The following is a 10,289-nucleotide window of genomic DNA, read 5'->3' as shown; positions in this document are numbered from 1 at the left end:
TAGCGAAACGTACCAAATTTCAGAAATTTCGGCAGAAATTTTGGAAATTTCATCAATTTCGACGAAATTTTAATGTCCCAAATTTCAGCCGAAATTATCGAGATTTCAGTAATTTTGACCGAAATTATGGATTTCAGCTGAAATTCCGATTTCGATTAGGTCCGAAACTACCCGTAAAACCGAAATTTAAAACCTTTGGTTCTACTTACTGATTTTCATTTCATCGTTTGTAATCAAACAATGGAAAATTTTAAAAAAATCTGAAAAATAAAAAATTTCCAAACAATTTCTCCAAGAAAAAGGATGAAGAAATTGCGTTATGTTTTTGAAATGACACATGAATAGTGTTTTAATCGATTTCATGCCCGTAAGATGAAAAAGACCAATATGCCCTCTTCTTTAAGTTTTTATCTGTTCTTTCATCTCCACTATCGCTGAAGACAATCAATGCAACTCGAAAGAAGAGGAAGAAGAAGGAAGGAAAAAAGAATCAATGCAGGAAAAAATGAAAATGCCAGAAAATTTAAAAAGGAGAGAAAAAGGAAGGAAAAAAAGAGGAATCGGCGCTCGAAAAAAATAAAAGACACCAAAAAAAAATATGAAAAAAAGAGGAAAATGAAGGAAAAATTGGGGTCTCCTCGGTGACATGTGGGGTTGTTCCACATTTAACCGAGTCAACCCTAAATCTCACCAAGTCGACCCCTAATCTTATTGACAGGACTCCAACTTACCCTTCCTCTTCTTCCACTTTTTTTTCATTTTTTCTGGTGTCTTCCATTTTTTTTTCCTGCTTCGATTCTTCTTTTTTCCTTCTTCTTTTCCATTTTTTTTGTTTCTTCCTCGTCTTTATATATATATATATATATATATATATATATATATATATATATAGAGAGAGAGAGAGAGAGAGAGAGAGAGAGCGAGCGAGAGAGAGAGAGAGAGCGAGCGAGAGAGAGAGGAAAGTGAAGCTACACCGCCGGCTTAAAATACAATGGGCCCACATTGTTTTGGTGATCCAAACCATTCATTTGATTGGCCCTCACATAGATAGGGTGTCCACCAAAAATCAGCTCCATAGGATCATCCCAACCCTTCAAACTGTGGAGGCAAAAATGGACAAATTTGTGAATGTTTTTACACGTTCATTTTTGCCTCCACAAATCGTAGGGTTGGGATGATCCTATGGAGCTGATTTTTCGTGGACACCCTATCTATGTGAGGGCCAATCAAATGAATTCTTTGGATCACCAAAACAATGTGGGCCCATTGTATTTTAAGCCGGCGGTGTAGCTTCACTTTCCTCATATATATATATATATATATAGGGAAAAGTGAGAATGAGCGGCCCCTCATATTAGCTTATATGAGGTGACGGCTAGAAATATAGAGGGGCCACATTTTTTGGGTGATCCAAACCATTCATTTGATAGGCCCTGACATAGATAGGGTGTGCCCAAAAAGTCAGCTCCGTAGGATCATCCCAACCCTTCGAACTGTGGAGGTGAAAAATTGACAAATTTGGGCAAATTTATACCCGCCCATTTTCACCTCCACAGTTAGAAGGTTTGGGATGATCCTACGGAGCTGATTTTTTTGGCATACCTATCTATGTCAGGGCCTATCAAATGAATGGTTTGGATCACCCCAAAAATGTGGCCCCACCATGTTTCTAACCGTCACCTCATATAAGCTTATATGAGGGGCCGCTCATACTCACTTTTCTCATATATATACTATAATAAGCTGGGAGGAAAAGATTGAAATGATGCAAATCATTCTCAGAACCAATCAACCATGCAACTGATACAAAGCAAAGCAAGTTAAAATCCAAGCTTACTTTAAAATCCAAGCTTACTTTAAAATCCAAGCTTACTTTATTAATTGAGTAGTCATTAACAAATGCTTAAAGGCTGAAGGTAATTTAACTCGATTTATAACTCGATTGTTTCTGGGTCCTGTCAAGATAGTACAGGTCAAAAGTATCTAATTTGGGTATAGGAACCAGTCTCCTCCCTTCTCATTTCCTTGTTTGGTAAGTTTTCCAGTAGGTGTTGAAGCAATATCTTTGGTATCAATAATTATGCAATTATCTAATTTACTTAATTTCTAAATTTTTTAATGCTTCTTTAAATCAACCTTTAATTTTTTCTTTGTCGCCCCGTGCATCGCACGGGGTTTCTTACTAGTATACTATATCTACTACAATAAGCTGGGATGAAAAGAGGAGGGTTTTTTTGATTTTTTTGAAAATCACGTGAGATTTACACGTCACATTTTTTGACTTTTTTGAACAAATGCACCCATTCAACTCATATAATTTCAACCTTACCCCCCAATACATGCAGCTTCTGTGTATACCTTCTTTTAAAGAGAAAGATATACACTGTATTTCTGTGTATAGAAAGGAATACCCTAGAACAGAGCTCTTTCTCACCGTCACATTTCCCCTGTCTCTCTGCCTTGCTCCCTGTCTCTCTGGCCTTGCTCCCCACGCCATCTTTCTCTCTCTCCCCCCTCATGTCTTCTTCTTCTTTCTCATGTCCCCTAAAGATTCATTGCTGGCAAGAGGATCCTCCCACGCTGATGCCTGCATCGGGGATAGGTGATTTCCTAATCGATTTAAAATTCCAACAAATCAGTAGAAGCTGAAGCTAAAACTAGATTGCCAAAAAAAAAGAACTTCTAACGGTATTTTGTTCTTGAATACTTTATTCTTTCCATTTTTAGGGTTTAGGGTTTCTATGGAATTTGGGTTTAAAATATCTGGGTTTTGGTTGTTGATGTAATATCTGATCTTTCTTTTTTCATGTGAATTTTTCCTTTTGTTGATGTAATATCTGATCTTTCTTTTTCCATGTGAATTTTTCCTTCTTTTTTTGGCAGTGCTCTCTATCCATGTGAATGTCGTGGCTGCACTGAAGGAGATATACAAAAGCTAATCAAGCCTTGCCCCTTATGTGTTTGATGATATTCCCAAACTAGGCAGTATCTGCCCTTCCACTTATTTCTCTTAGGACACACAGATTTTCCTATTATAAGCATTATCAAGAACCTGAAAGTAGATTTGATAAGGTTGTGATATTTATGTATTCATTTACCGATTTAATAATCTGATATTTCGAATTGACTATTTGATAAGAAATGCGAAGACTGCGAACTAAAGATGCACGTGACCTCAGAGGCAGGTGCTAATGCTCATGGATTTTTCACCTGTGCATTATATGCCATTTTGATGTGCCAGTGGTAATTTTTTTTATCAGCATTTATTTCTTCACCTTTTACCTCTTATTTTCTTTTAGCTGCAAAGGGTTTAAGGGTTCAATTCAGTTGGTTTTCCTGCCATTTTTTGCGCACCCGGTGCTGAAATTCGAGACTGGATTCCTTTATTTCAAGTGCATTAAATAATGTTTTATCAACCTCAATTGGTTGCGTGTTTCTTGATATATCATGGAACTAGAATTTGATTAACTAAAAATATTGATTACTGCAAAGAGTCAAACTATAGATGTAACTCACCAATAAATTGATTAGTTTTGAACTTCCAATGAAAGAGCTAATTCAACGTGGTAAAATATAATTAAATCCCAAAACTTTTTCAGATGAGTTATTGATTTATTCAAAGATTTCCATTCGTATTTCTGTTGCTTTGGATTCTTTTTTTTTATGCTTTCGAGTCAGGTTTTTTTCTATTTGATACGGCATATAGGATCTTTCATTAAGCTGTTTTCCCATAGTGGCTGAAAATCACAAGAAACAATGAACAAAAGCTATAATGTTTCATAGCTTCCATTCGAGCTTGGTCAGTGGATTTTGGGAAAATTAGTTATTTTCTTTCTATTATCAGTTTTTTGAAAATTTTCTAAAGGATTCATTAGCCAACCCCAACGAGTTCGGGACAAAGGCTTAGTTGAGTTGAGTTGAGTGGAATATCAGTTTTTTGTATGGGTACTAATATAATTCCATCAAAAGATGGAGTCTTTACATTTTTAATCATTCCAGTCAAATCTTTCTACTAGGTTCCTGTAATCAGGTTTTTCAAACTGATGCCGCAAGCATAACTCGATTGCTCTAGCCTTCTCTTTGGTTCTATCATTTTTATTTCTTAATTTTTTATGTGGTTTTTGCTGGAAATTTTGTTGTCCTCCTCGAGAATTTCTGTTTGCAAATTAGGGGTTTGATTTCTTGAGTTCAAACAGAATGTTCAGCTCAAATTTAATGCCCTGTTCGTTTCTCCTGACTAATATGTTTTTTTTCCCTGTTATCTTTTCTTTCTCTCTGCTTAAATTTGTTGGTGAGTTAACCCCTGCTGTGGTTTTGGTTTTTGTTGCCTTTTGGTTTTCCTTTTTGCCAATTTTTTCCTGTGTTTGCATTTTGTTTCCATTTTCTTTCATCAGCAGTAGAGTTTACCCCTGTTGTGGGTTTCGTAGGTTTTGGATGTGATTATGTTTCATCACAGATGGTTTCTCCAGGCACATTCTCATCATTGTTCGACAATGCCCATGTTTGTTTTGGATTTTGAGGATTATTTTTTGAGTTCAAACATATTATTCAACTCAAAATTAATGCCCTGTTCGTTTCTGATTTTGAGAATTGGTTTTCACTCCAAAAACTGAATATTGGATTCAACTCTAGCACTGACGGTTTTTTCTGATTAGTAATCATGTTAGCTGGCGTACCAAGACTTGCTTTCTTCACCCCTTTCATGGGCGAATGAATGACCAATAGTGGTACATGTGACTTATTTTTCATTTTTTTCAATATTGTGTTCCCATTTCAAGCCCCTCATCTTAAATAAATTGTACTAATTTTTCTCCATTAGATTTTGAAGCTGCTTCCTATTCCATATGATTGTACACTAATAAACTGATTGTTATTCCACTTTTCCTTCGATCTCAACCAATATGTTAGTTACAATTATTTTGATCTGTGTGTAATTTGATTTATCTGGAATTATTTGAAATTGGTCTTTTTTTAGAGCTTCAGGTAAGTTTAGTTTTCGTGACACAACATATATAAAAAAGGTAGGCTAACAAGTTTTATAAATTTAAGAGATCAGACATCATTCGATTTAATGATGAGCACCGGATTATTAGATCCATTTGATTCCTTTTTCCTCTTGGAGTTTTGATGATTACACTCTTTATATTACACTCCTCTATTTCTTCACTCTAAATTAGCTTTCAACCTGTTGTTGCATAGCGTTCACCCCGTTTGTGAGGCATGGTTCATTGTTAATGTATTAACCGTACAACTTCGCATTCTTCTGGACCAAAGGTGAGTGAAAGAGCCATCCAAGATTTTTTAGAGCATGGTAGTTGTTTTCCTTGCCACATATACTTATGTAGATATGCATCTCAGTATATGTGGATATGCCACGATTATAAATGTTTGTACCGCAAGTTCTATCCTTTTGAAATTGAGTCAGAAAAATATCCTTTATATTTTGCCAAATTAATCAATTAATTGTCTTAATTGAGTTGGTGGGAAGTTGATGGCCGTTATACATGGAGTTCAATGACTTTTCTTGCTAATTACGAAGAGGATAATTTTCTTGCTAATGAGGAAAGAATTGAGGAATGAGTTGTCTTTCACATGTTAATCTCTATCATAGTATTTAAATGCCTGGTTTATCCAGGGTTGCACTTCTTTACAAATACTTTAGAAAATCTGTATTTCCATTATTTACCTCATTTATTTCCATTATTTACCTCATTTATTTTTGGAATCATTTACTTTTCTTTGTCGTGCCGTGCATCGCACGGCGGGTCTTTACTAGTACTATAATAAGCTGGGAGGAAAAGCCCAGGCTTTTTTGAATTTTGTGAAAAATTTATGGAATTAACACCTCACTTTTTTTGACTTTTTCTAACAAAGGCACCCATTCAACCCACATATTTTCAATCCTACCCCCTCCTTTATGCTTTTTAACAAAGGCACACATTAAAGCAACATAATTTCAATCCTACCCCCCTCTTTTATGCTTTTTTAAAATGAGAGAATTATTTGAATTTCTCTCAAAATTCTAATAGAATTACACATCACTTTTTTTGACTTTTTTTAACAAAGGCACCCATTCAACCCACATATTTTCAATCCTACCCTCCTCCAAAATTACGTGCATGTTACATCAGAACCGTAATTGTCATATTTCTATACATCTTCGTTGTAGTTTTTTCCGTAATTGTCATAGCAAGGTATCATTTTGGGTACTTTTTTCGTAATTGTTCTACTGTACAGCACTTTTTCCATAATTTTCCTCCAAAACTTTAGTACCTTATGATTATTATTGCTAGCTTCTTTCAATACTTATTCTTGCTAGCCACCTTTCCAGAGATAGTATTTCCGTGCAGTTTTCACCACGTCTAATAAGACAAATATCTCAACACATACAATTGCAAAGGATGGGCGAGAAGTAGCCTTTGGAGAAGGTGGCTAGCAAATACCTAGCAAAACAAAAAAAACAGCAAAAACAAAGATTGGAGAGTTGTGATCATCCCATGGAAATGATTTTTGGGGCACAACCTATTTACATTGTGGCCCATCAAATGGATGGTTTGGATCATCTTATGGTGTGGGTCGTGCATTAACATTAAGGCCCAATTGTAGGCCCCACGCATATTTGTCAAAATGAAGTTTACGGTCAACGCCATAGGATGATCCAAGCCGTCCATTTGATGGGCCGCAACGCAAGCCCTAAAAATCATTGCCATATGATGATCCTAGCCCTCTAATTTATAGAGAAACTAATTACCATGCCAATTATCGAAGCCATTGCCCTTTTTTATCATTTCGTATGTATGCCACTTTTAGTTATACAATTTCTTCAATTTCTCTATTGTTAATAGTTTTAATGCTTCTTTTAATTAACCATTATCTTTTCTTCGCCGCCCGTGCATCGCACGGGGTTTTTTAATAGTATATATCTACTACTATAAGGTGGGAGGAAAAGAAGAGAGTTTTTCCATTTTTTTGAAAATTATATGAGAATTACACATCACCCCCAAACACATAAATACCTCTTATGCCCTAAAATTCCAAACATCTGAGTGAAAAATACCTCCTGTGTCCTTAAATTCCCACGACATCTCTCTCTGCTCATGTGATCTTCTTTCTCATATGCCCTAAAATTCCAACACCATCCTCTTCTTTCTCATATGCCCTTAAATTCCAACGCCATCTCTCTCTCTCTCTCTCTCTCTCTCTCTCTCTCTCTCCTCATGTCTTCTTCTCACCCTTCTCTCCCCGTCACATCTCTATGCTCATCCAAAGGACGGAATTTTTGGGATTTTTTTCCCAATTTCAGTTCGTCTCCACTATCCATACCAGAGATTCCACCCAGAAATCCATTCCTTTTTTGTATTTTTTCCTAACTTAGTTTCTGTCCCACTAAGTCATTTCTATCTGCCTATTTCAGTTTCTCTTCTACTCATCCAGAACCTTAGCTTTTGGGTTTTTTTCCCACAAATATTGATCTCAAGGTCTACAAAGGCAATCAACAGCTCCTACATGTTCAGATATTTGATCACAGGTAAGGATAGCATGTTTGTTACAGTGATTTCATTTAATCTGGAATGATTGGGTTTTTTTTTTTTTACTTTATTTTTATCTACAAATTCCCTGATTTCCTTTAAACTGGAATGATTGAGGTTTCATATGCCCCCAATTACATAACATAACATGTTTATTGCAGAGATTTCAATTAATCTGGAATGATTGGGCTTTTTTCTCCTTTCTTTCTTATCTACAAATTCCCAAATTTCCTTTACTCTGGAATTATCGAGGTTTCTTACGCCTCCAATTACATTAGTTGCAGCTCCTCAACAGCGTCCTTCATTAATACATGCAGGAGATACGTTGGATTTTATAAAAGATGGATTTATTAATGCTGAATCGTATAAAAGGTCATCCATTTAAACAAATACATAAAAGGCCATCTAATGAAACCCTAAATACTAAAACTCCCTAACTCATTCAAGTTATTGTCGATGTTGTCATCAACAGCCCCAAGAGAAGATGCAACTCCAATCGGTTCTGTTATGTTTGAGGTATTTTCATGTGTTTCTTTCAAAAAAAGTAACTACGGTGACGTGGGAAATGTATGATAAGAATTTTTTTTTCCTTTTTCTTTTCTTGATGAAGCTAAGAACTTATAAATTCTTTAGTGCAATATGGCTCTTTGACTCATAACGTTTTGCAGGGTCTGACAAATCAATGCCTGTGTTGGAGTTCTATTATGTGACATCATCACATCTGCCAATGAGAAAATGTCAATAATAAGAGTGATTTGTACCGAATCCTTGACCAATGTAGACTAACTATATGATTTCCATTTTCAATTGCCAACTCTGATGCCTTATTTGTATTTCTTTCACTATTGGGCTAATATATTGGGCATTTTCTAATGCTTCTTTTTAGTTTCCATTCTTTTAATAATTTCTTGCAACTATTTTATCCTTTTTGGTGGATTTTAAGTAATCAATTCAGTTATTCATCATTTGGGTATGATTTTCATTACTTTTTTTTTCATTTTAAGCTTTTAGATAGGTTTTTGGATCATTTCATGGAATTTTAAGCCTTAAGTTAATTTGGTGAAGAAATTTGTTCTCTTTGATGGGTTTGAGATAATAGAAGTAGGGGTTGTTTGATCTTTTGAAGCCTTTAGTGGTTTTAGTTTAATGAAATTTTGCTTTTATTTTTTTTCTTTTGCCCTTCACACATAAATTCTATTTTTTTTTTGTTTTAAAAGAAAATAATTGAATGCATATTTCCTCAATCTTAGACATTGTCTTAATTCTATATTACAGGTGTATCATATACATATTTAAATATATATCTGATTGATTGAATATAGCTTCTATAATTTCAGGGCAACTTGGTTGGATTTTGGATGCAATTGTATAAATATAGGTGAGCTTCGGATCTATTGGATGTTTTAATATTTTCATATTGGACATTTTTCTAAATCTTCTTGGTTTGTAGTTTGTCGTTGTCATTCTTTTAATAATTTCCTACAAATATTTGATCCTTTTGCTGGATTTTAAGTAATCAATTCAGTTCTTCATCGTTTGGGTATGGTTTTAATTAAGTATTTCATTTAATTTTTCTTTTCATTTGAAGCTTTTACATAGGTTTATGGAAACATTAGGTGGAATCTTGAGCCTTATGTTAATCTGGTGAAGAAATTTTGATGGGCTTGAGATAATAGAAATAGGGGTTGTATGATCTTTTGATCATCCAGGGAGTCTATTCATGAATTTTAAGCCTTCAGTGGATTTTGGGTCAATTTCATGTTTTCTTTTTCCATTCATTTAAAAATATTTTCCCTAATCCTTTTTTTGTTGGAGTTTCATGAACTTTTGCTGTTATTTTTTTCTTTTGCCCTACACATAAATTCTGTTATTTTTTTCCTTTTATATTCAATTAAATCAAATGTAAAAGATTTGAAGCATCTAAAAGATAGGTCTTGCCCTCACTAATTCTTTAAACCAATGAGTTCAAGACAATGGCTCTATCTATATCAGAAACACAGGAATTAGATGCCTCTTTAAATTTTAACTTGAACGAATTAGGTAAAGTTGAGCTCCTCAAATTTGATATGTTCCATGCATTTTCTTACTTCCACTAGATCATTATCCAACCCTTTCGAAACTGTAGTTAATAGCTTGAGATAGTGTTCAACCAATTAATAGTATGAGATAGTGTTCTTCTCTCCTAATATTGGTTAGAAGGTGACTTAAAATTGAAAATAAAATCTTGACAATTTTAGAATTGTACTCTACTTTTGTGCAAGATGCCTAAATAAATTGTCAATTAAGCTGTGAGGGCGTATTTTCTAAAAAAAATTCTTTTATTTCTGGATAGGTAAGCTGGGACGACCATAGAGTGGAGAAACGGTGCCTCACCATTGAGCTACATGCCCAACTCATGGAGTCTCGAAGTTGTCGAATAAGGATGATTTGGCTTTAAAATGAATTCCATATTAAAAGTCTTATATTCACGGTATAGGTACTGTTGTTGCACACTATAACTGTTGAACTGTGTCTTCTTTTCCATATTTTTAGGCAGAAGCTACATTTCCAATTTCCATCTTTATATGAATGCATTTTTTTTAAAATCATAATTCTTTTGCCTCCCGTGCAAAAAACAGAGTAGTAAGAAAGCAATGCAGAGATAAGAAGAATGCCAAACTCATGTGCTGGAAATATAGTTCATTTATTTATTTTCTTTACTTGAAATTCTCATGATTGACCATATAATTTCAATCTTACCCCCCTCCTTTATGGTTTTTT

The 10,289-nt window shown here is 34.5% G+C and overlaps 1 long non-coding RNA gene across 7 annotated transcripts; it reads left to right on the top strand.

The window, feature by feature from the left end:
- Window positions 1-2,406: 2,406 nt before the first annotated feature.
- On the top strand, window positions 2,407-10,073 carry LOC143880176 (uncharacterized). Of its 7 annotated transcripts, none has more exons than XR_013251529.1 (5): window positions 2,407-2,602; window positions 2,884-3,243; window positions 5,200-5,274; window positions 7,847-8,907; window positions 9,862-10,073. It is a non-coding gene; the product is annotated as an uncharacterized LOC143880176 (long non-coding RNA). The 7 variants fall into 7 exon arrangements; XR_013251525.1 differs by having other exon boundaries at window positions 7,415-8,907; XR_013251524.1 differs by having other exon boundaries at window positions 5,200-8,907.
- Window positions 10,074-10,289: the final 216 nt, after the last annotated feature.

The sequence above is a fragment of the Tasmannia lanceolata genome, unplaced genomic scaffold (genome assembly GCF_043159265.1).
Source record: "Tasmannia lanceolata isolate RefF3 unplaced genomic scaffold, GAP_Taslan_0.1 ptg000006l, whole genome shotgun sequence".
NCBI classification, from domain to species: Eukaryota; Viridiplantae; Streptophyta; class Magnoliopsida; order Canellales; family Winteraceae; genus Tasmannia; species Tasmannia lanceolata.
This window is presented reverse-complemented; position numbering and strand designations above follow the sequence as displayed.